Here is an 8,985-nt window from a genome sequence, read left to right as displayed (position 1 = left end):
ATAGAGCCTTAGGTACAGAAAGCAAAAAGTAGGACCCCTCATGTTTCTGTCCACGGTCAGCCCTGTGAAGTCCCATCAAGTAAAAGGACTATGAGAGAAAGTACAATAAAAACCTTTTCCTAAAAATAAAAGCCAGTAAAGAGGCAAGTGTGTTGGTGCACACCTCTAATTCCAGCAATCTGGGTGGCTGAGGCAGGAGAAACACAAATGCAAGCCCAGCCAGGGTGACCTAGCAAGACCTTGTGTCAAAGTAAAACATGAAAAGAGCTGGGGGTGTAGGTCAGTGCGAAAGCCCTGGGTTCAATCCCCCCAAAAGCAATGAAGTGAGTTGCCAGCAGAAGCATACAGGAAGTGTGCCACCGGTAATGTTCAAGGAAGCGCTTCAGTTAGAAGGAAGAGGACGTCACACAAAAACCTGGCTCTACCCGGAGGGATGACAAGGGCCTGGCTGGTCATCATGCAGTGCTCAAGACTCCTCAAGAAGATGACAATGGTGGGCTAGTCACTAGTTTGACTGGCCAGGGGTGGTGGCGCACACCTGTAACCCAGCACTCCAGGGCTGAGGCAGGAGAATCACTGTGAATTGGAGGCCAGCCTGGGCTACACAGTGAGTTCAAGGCCGACGTGAATGGCATTATGAGACTGTTTTTAAAAAAAAGGTTGATTTATTTGAGAGGACATTGAAACATCTGGGAGAATTTGAAGATGATTAGTGCTAAGTGCAAAAAGACCTAAGAAGAGGAAATAGTTGTTGATGAGGATATAAAGAATTTAGAACCTTCATACTTTTCTAGTGAAAACTTGAAATGGTGGAAAAGTTTCATAAAACATTAAACTCAGAATTAACATTATAACCAAGCAATTCCACTACTGTATACTCAAAAGCATTGAATACAAGTACCTAAGCAGATACTTGTAATCAGCACTATTCACAATATCCAAAAGGAAGAAATAACCAAATGTCCATGAATGAGTGGAGAAACAAAATATAGTGTATTCATATGGAATATTATTCAACCAAAAAGAATGAAATGCTGATATATGCTATGACAGAGATAAGCCTCAAAACAAAATACTAAGTGAAAGAAGCCAGACATATAATATCATATTGTATGCTTGCATTCATGTGAAATATCCAGTATGGGACAGTCCAGAGACATGAAGCAGATTAGTGTCTGCTACAGGCTAGGTAGGCCCGGACAGGTGTGGAAGGGTAAGAAGTAGCTGGCTAATTGTTTTGGAGTGATGAAAATGTTTGGACTTAAATGGATAAGGCACAACATTGCGAATGTGAACACCAATGAACTGTGCACTTTAAAGTAGTTAATAAAGAAGTGTATTTCCTACAAAATAAAAGATGGACAGGAAGACATGTAACCATTTACTACAAGCTTCAACTCTTCACAGCACTGGTGTGGTTACAATAGCATTAACATGAAAGGAAAAATAACCATCTAACTGAAACCCAGACAGAGCTATGATGAGAGGCAGCTGGATAAGATGGGGTCCAGGAACATCCTTGGTCCCTTCACAGCACAGCACAGTGAAGCCCAGGAGTGGGTAAGACTTGGTTCACAGCTAAAACAGGGTGACAGCAAAACTGCGGACGCATGAAGTCACGGGCCCTAGACAGCCACCGTGTTCACCTGGGGAAGTATTTGGTATGATCTGCCAAGGGGCCATCCCCTTCCTGCCAGTTTTTCATGCATCCTCCACAGGAAAAGCACTGTACCTCATCCTCCATCCCTGCACAGAAGGAGAGCTGATTAGTATTTGGGGCCCGTGCCTTCACTGAATGACATGCTGGTCACAACCACCAGGCCTTTATTGGACAGTGGGCTGTGTAAGGCTGTTGGTCCAGGATGGTGTCATCAGCATGGTCACCCAATGCGTCCCATACTGTATGTTTTAATAAACACTCTTTCCCTGCCTGCCACCCAGGCAATGGAGAGATTTACAGCCAGCACCTAGAAGAGACGCTCCATGGGGAAGAGATTTTTGTCTATCCTTCACTCTAACAAAACTCATGAGCCCAAGAGAGTTCCTAGCATTTCTTTGGCAATCTGTATTGTGTTGGGTTTTTTTGTTTTATTTTGTTTTGTTTTGTTTTGTTTTCTGGTGTACCAGGAATCAAACTCAGGACCTTCCATTTGACAGGCAGGTGCTTATGCCACTGAGCTATATCCCCACCCTGGGATTATTTAATGAATAAATCAGAAAAAACAGATCTGGAGCTCAGGGAAATAAAAACATAATAAGCAAATGCAACACATATCAGCAACTTCATGCAGAATCACTTGCTCTTACCACACCATTGCGGCATTTATTCCCTGGACACAGGACTGAGCCCCTTGTGGGACTGTATTTCTTGGAGGGAAGCCAGTGTTTGGTTCTGCAAGACCCCAAATTGGAACCCATCATCTTCCTCCCACACTTGGACGCTGGCAGTTCTGAACAGCTGGGGCAAAGCCCCACTTTGTGTCTGGCCAAAAATTATGAGGTCCTGGAGCATTCAGGACCCTAAAGATGTCAGACACAGACTGTGTGGGGAGAGGATGAACACTCGGGAAAGGGGCCTGGAGAAAGCCTGCCACGCACAAAAAGAGTAGCCAGCGCGTGCAGCAAGGGCAGAGTGCTCATTCTCCAAAGGCTGGAGATTGTGAGCCATTAAGATTTGTAGGCCAATCAAGTATGTTTGTTAGGGTCAGGGATAGAGCTCAGTGGCACAAGATCCTGAGTTCAATTCCCAGTACAAAAAAAAAAAAAAAAAAAAAAATGTCTGTTAAAGTAGGAGCTGCACTTTCCAGTCCAGACCTGTTCTGGTGTGTCTGCTACCTCCATGATTTCTCCACCAGAGGGCTTGTGGTATCTCAGGGTGCACCTGGTCTGACAAGGACCAGCAGGGTACTTAGGAAGGCATGCCATGCCCTCCCTGCTCCCTTCAGGCAGAGACCTTGCAGAGGGGACAGACTTTGGGGATGAACAGTGGAGCAGCCACTCTTAGTACAGAGAACTGATGGAAGGTGCTGCGTGCTTTGGAATCATGAGCATGAATTCTGTACTGAGTGGCTGAGCTGGAGGTCGGGGAACTCCTTGGGACTAGAGCGAAGCCAGTCCCAGGAACCTGGAATGCCAGAGGCAGACCGTGGAAACAAGGTGTCTTCTAGCTCAGTGACATATCAGTAGGTATCCGCCTTGGTTTCCTCCCTGTTAACTACAGCACAGCTCTGAGAATGTGTCACTTTCAGTGTTCTCAGCAAAACACTGAGACTTTGCACTTTTGGCCCCCTCGTGGGGGCAGAGAAGCCAGGTCCCAGCTCTTTTCTAGGTGTCTTGTGTTTTCTTAACCTCCTGTCTTTTTTTCTTTCTTCTCTCTCTTTCTCTCTCTCTCTCTCTCTCTCTCTCTCTCTCTCTCTCTCTCTCTCTTCTTTCTTTTTCTTTCCTTAAGACCAGGTCTTGCTACATAGTGCAGGCTGATCTTGACCTCACTATGTAGTCCAGACTGGCCTCAGACTTCAAAGTTTTGGCAGTCCTCCTGCCTCAGCTTCCTAACACGTGCTACCGTGTCCAGCCGAGCTGTAGTGTCTTACACATTTCACTTACTTTCTAACTTCCTTTTCAGTCACTGTTCATTAGGCCTATGCAAAGTATCTTCCTAATTAAGGTGAATCATGGAAACTTCTACCTGGCAAAACATACCTTGGTATTTGGCATAATAAACAATGTTCAAAAACTGTTTAGGGTCACAAACTTCAACCTTCTCATGGTATAACTAGGCCTCTTCTATCTGGATAATTGTGGGGTGGTCCGATTTTGGAGAGGGAGTAATTCAACCTGAAGTGGATACTCAGTAAGGTTCTTTGTCTTTGTCTCTATAAAAACTAAAAAACGTAGAGGGGTGTGTTTCTACACACCTGTAATCACAGCTACTGAGGAGGCTGAAGCTAGAGGACTCCAAGTTTGATCCTGGCCTCAGCAACTTAGTAAGGCCCTATCTCAAAATTAAAATATACAATGAAAGGCTCAGTGGTAGAGCATCCCCGGGGTTCAGTCCCCAGCACTGCCAGATAAAACCAACAAAGCAAAATGACACAAACAAAGGAAAAAAGCACAATACAACAGCAGACCTGACCAGTGTTAGCAGAAAAACACGCAAGCACTTACTTGGGAAACCACCTGGCATGTTCCTGCCAGGGGTCGTCTCCTTCTTCCCAGTTTCCTAAGCATCCGCCACAGGAGAAGCACTGCACGGTGTCCCTGTGACCTGTGGACACAGGACAGCGGCTCAGGGGCCAGCAGTGGCCCTGAGGGGCTCCCGGAGGTGACACTCTCCTCAGGCCCAGCTGCCCCACGTGCTGTTCCTCCAGGAGCGCTCGGCCACCTGGTCAGCCCTGCTGCGCCCCGCGAGCCCCGGCCAGTGCACATCCAGTCCACTGAGCTCCACAGTTAACCCTCACTGTTGGTTTCTCCACGCTGATTCTATAAAATGCAGACCCTTTTTTTGATTCTTGGTGAAAACAAAAACTCAAAGGTCTCTGAGTCTTGGTGAAAACAACTGTCACTTGGGAAAAAAAGGGGCAAATGGGTTGACAAAGAATTGGAGTTAATCCGCGCCTCGCATGAAGCAGCCGCTCAGTAAGCCATAGTTGCTCTTAGGAAGCCTCGGTCTCCTGTCACCATCCATGGTGAGGCCAAGACATAAACACACAGGCGCCGGGACGGAGCTCAGCGGCACATGCACCTGCCTGGCAAGTGTGACATTGTGTTCGATCCCCTGTACCGAGAGAGAGAGAGAGAGAGAGAGAGAGAGAGAGAGAGAGAGAGAGAGAGACAGAGAGAAAGAAATTGATTTAAAAAAACTTCAAAAACTGTAAGAATTTTAAAAATCAAAGAAAGCTTGTGTGAGAACAGTGAAGAGCTCCTCATTCGTGAGGAGACTGGGATTGAACAGCATCAGGGCCTAAAGAACACAGTCTGTGTCACCTAAGGCCCTTATATATGGAAAAATCGTCTTCTGGTTTTATATAGCTTTGACGAATTAACACAAGGTGCACAAAACATCAAGAAAAATTACTGAAGTGGAATGGGGGGGGGAGGTTGCTTGTTTTAATTTATTTATTGAGTCAGGGTCACGCTATGTAGTTCAGGCTGGCTTTTAACTCACTGTGTAGCCCAGACTGGCTTAAAACTCTGGGCAATCCTCCTGTTTCAGCCTTGCAAGTGCCGGATTACAGGCCTGTACCACCACACTCTGCTTGAAGCAGAATTTTAACAAGATGGATTTTTGTCTAATACAACACATTAAACAAGCAATGAAGGATTCACAAAGCAGCTCAACAGCAACCAAAGCATGGAACCTTAAGTTAAAACTTGGGGAGAAGCCCTGTAGGAGATGAATTCAGTTTACTTATAAAGACGAAGCCGGAAGCTGCGAGGCCCCGCGGGGACACTGCGTGGACGCAGAAGGGCCAGTCCTCAAGGACGCGAGCCTGGCCTCCTGCTCGCGGTACCTGCTCGGCCACCGCTCGGCTCCTCGCCTGGGGTCTTCACCCGCGCACGTCTTACTTGCCCATGTTGCCCACGTCCCGGCCCAGCAGGCACAGGCAGCCCAGGCGGAACTCCCTGCGATGCTCCACGGGGACCTTCCCGCAGCCGCAGCCGGAGAGGATCAAGCTGCAGCAGAAGCACTGAACCCGGACTTGGACTTCACCCGGTGCAGTAAAAGCCCGCTGCTGCCATGTCCCGCGGCGTCCAGGAGCTGTACAGTGGCAGGTGGCGAAGGTCCTCGGCCGGCGGCCTCGCTGCGCGTCCGGGGTTGCAGCCCTTGCTCCTCCGCCCGCTCTCTGTGTTCCTCCTCCTGCAGCTTCAGGAAGGCCACGGCGTCCACGCCCAGGAGCGCCCACATTTCCGGGGCCAGGCCTAGTCAAACTGGAGATCCTCTCCTCAGCCTTGTCCAGGGTGCTCATTTTCTGAAACAGGAGGAGTTAGCGTCCCTGTCAAGGAGGCACAAGCGCAGGGAAAGCTTGTGCTCCACAGCAACGGTTTGATGAAATTACTCATTTTTAAAACGACATTGTTCTCAGTGTCCACTTTCCAAGCAGTAGTGCTCTGTGCCCAAGCTCAACAGGCCCCATAATTATGGCTATAAGATGCTATGCATTTCATTTTATAAACTACTTACCTAATCAAAAATTATAAAACATCATTATATTGATAAATACATAGCTTTTTGTACTTTTGAATGGCTTCATGGTAGGACACTTAGGTTGTTGCCATTTTTCTCTTCATCAACAAAGTTCAATAGGCTTAGAACAGAGTCTTTGTTCTTAGTCTTTATTTCCCAAAGAATAATGACTGAGGCAGTCACATCCTTTTTGGACTCCTGGAGTTTTTTGGTTGAACTGGGGGTTGAACACAGGGCTTTTCATTGAGCTACATCCCAGGCTTTTAAATCTTTTTACTTTTGAGATAGGGTCTTGCTAAGTGGCCAGCCTTGAACCTGTGATCCTCCTGCCTCAGCCTCCCAGAGTGCTGGGATCACAGATGTTCACTATCACCCCCAGCTTCTACCATATTTTTTAATAAACAGTTCATCATACTAGAACATCTGCATCTACTATATCCTTAATTAGGGCTGAATCTCTTGGCTGTTTCCTAAATATCTTGTACTGTTACCTACTGAATACATAGTTGGGTAGGCTTAGATAATTCTAAAGGTTCTCAGCTGAGTGTGCTAGCACATGCCTGTAATTCCCACACTCAGAAGGCTGAGGCAGGAGAGTTGCTTCGAGTTCCAGGCCATGAGTTCAAGGCCAGCCTTAACTATATAGTGAGAACCTGTCTCAAAAAAGGCCAAAAAAAAAAAAAAAAAAAAAAGGATTCCCATCTTACATCACTCATTAAAATCAGATGAAGACCAGATTTTCTGCATGAAATCTTTTCTTAAAGGGTTGGGCAAGGGATGTGTTAATTCAGATTATCGTATTCATTCTAACAATGTGTCAATGAAAGATGACACAACACTTACATAAAGTTTGCTCTTAGAATGTCCCACTTTGAGTCACTCCCTACTTTTTAAATCACAACTTTATTGAGATATAATCAACATACCATAAATCACCCATTTAAAATTTATTACTTAATAGAGCTGAACATAGTCGTAGACTTGTGCAGTCATCACCACAATCAATTTTAAACTTATCACTCCCCAAAGAAATGCTGTATTCATTAGCAGTAGCTTCCTATGTTTCCTACACCCACCCAGCCCTATTCCAGGACTAATCTACTCTCTATATATTTATTTTGAGCCAGATGCGAAGGCACACACTTGCAATCCCAGCAGTGAAGGGGCTGAGGCAGAAGGATCACTGCAAGTTCAAGGCCAGTGTGGTCTACATAACGAATGAGTTCAAAACAAGCCTGACCGACATGAGAGACCCTACCTCAAAAAAAAAAAAAAAAAAAAGGAAAGAAAAATTCAATAATAACAAGAAATATACTTATTGCCAACATTTCATATTAATCACACAACATGTGGTCTTTGAGGGCTGGGGATGTAGCTCAATGGCACAGCGCCTGCCTGGCAAGCACAAGGTGCTGAGTTTGATTCCTGGTACGAGAAAAAAAAAAAAAGGCTTTGTAATCTGAGCAAGTGCTTTGAAGACAACAACGTACAATATGTTTACCATTTTTAATCTCCTATTATTGTGTCTTGAAATTATCATTTTTCTCTTAAACAGTAATGTTTAAGCTGTTTTTCCTAAACAATTGATGTCTAGGCACATTCGTTTAACGTTAAGGGTCAGCCTGGGGTCGCACCTATTAGGTACTAGGGTAGCGTTCCTTTTCATGGTCAAACCCTGCTCCGTTCTGTGGCTGTGTTACATTTCATCTCCCTACCTGTCCACACCGGGTTTGTTTACACTCAGGGTTGTGAACAGCGCTAAAGTGCATTCCGAGCACGTGTTTCCTGTGGAAATGTCTCGCTCCTGCAGACCCTTGACAGGGCCTTGCAAACATTTAAGGATCAAGTGTTGGAAACCTGGACTGCATTTCTGTGCGGGTTATGAACTGCAGCAGGATCACTATCTGATTTAAAGACACCAATGTGCAATGTATTAACCATTGTTACCCTCTTCTCTTGTTTTGAAATTTTATTTTTTTACCTTTAATATTAAAAAGAATACTAAGTGTCAGAATATTTGTATATTTGTGTCACACGACCCTTTGTGAAAATGTACGTGGCTCCTCTGCCGGGCGTCCACCTGGGAACACTACATTGTGTGTGCTTGCCTTTCTGCCAGTGAACAGAGCCTGCAATAGTTAACCTGCCCTTCTCTGTGCTAGCAACATTAAAGATGGCTGCCCCTTTAAAGAATAAAAAAAAGAGCAGGAATGGGAAGAGCCAGTGGAGATGTGGAAGAAGCATTTCTACTCACCAATTGGACGGTCCCCAGGTCCTGGTTCCCGGAGGGAGAGCGCTGGCTGAAGAAGGAATGAGAGGGTGCATCTCAAGGGAAGATGCCCTGTGCTTCTCCGGTAACGGGAGCAGAGTTTTAGGGGAGGAACTGAAAGTGAAAACAAATGGCACATTGGAGAGCTTACTGGTACGGTCTTGAGGAAGCAGGGTCAGTCTGGACTCTACAGGAAGCACGAAACCGACCAAGTCTTGCACCAAAAGTAGAGTCCACCAAACAAATGTATACCCACTCCAGGACAAGAAAATGGCACACTGTTTCCTCCACAGATGGGGTCACCCTCATGTGAGAGACGCTAGAGGATGCCACGCATCACAGAAAACCCACTGCACCGCCGGCCCTGAGAGGAGAAATCAAAAATGTGTGTGCAGCAATCTCAGTGGCTAAGGTGACCCACACACGGGTTTGCTGTAGTAATAAATGTCAGGAAGGTGGTCGACTCCACTGAGAGCGCCTTTTGTAACTGTAGAGGCCAAAGGTAAAAAGGTAACGTACTAATCTCATGATG

At 45.9% G+C, this 8,985-nt stretch overlaps 1 long non-coding RNA gene across 2 annotated transcripts in view; it reads right to left on the bottom strand.

Moving 5' to 3' along the window:
* Window positions 1-8,774, bottom strand: part of LOC134478102 (uncharacterized) — a 28,504-nt gene extending 19,730 nt beyond the window's left edge. For both annotated transcript variants that reach the window (XR_010050495.1, XR_010050496.1), the window contains exons 1-2: window positions 8,439-8,774; window positions 4,165-5,969 (exon numbers count right to left, since the gene is read on the bottom strand). This is a non-coding gene — a long non-coding RNA (uncharacterized LOC134478102). The remainder of the gene's footprint in view (window positions 1-4,164; window positions 5,970-8,438) is intronic.
* Between the last annotated feature and the right edge of the window lie 211 nt (window positions 8,775-8,985).

This window comes from Cavia porcellus, unplaced genomic scaffold, assembly GCF_034190915.1.
Source record: "Cavia porcellus strain 051 isolate PalLab524CR breed Dunkin Hartley unplaced genomic scaffold, mCavPor4.1 scaffold_11, whole genome shotgun sequence".
Classification (NCBI taxonomy): Eukaryota; Metazoa; Chordata; class Mammalia; order Rodentia; family Caviidae; genus Cavia; species Cavia porcellus.
The sequence above is the reverse complement of the archived record's forward strand: the minus strand, read 5'-3'. Positions and strand labels throughout refer to the sequence as shown.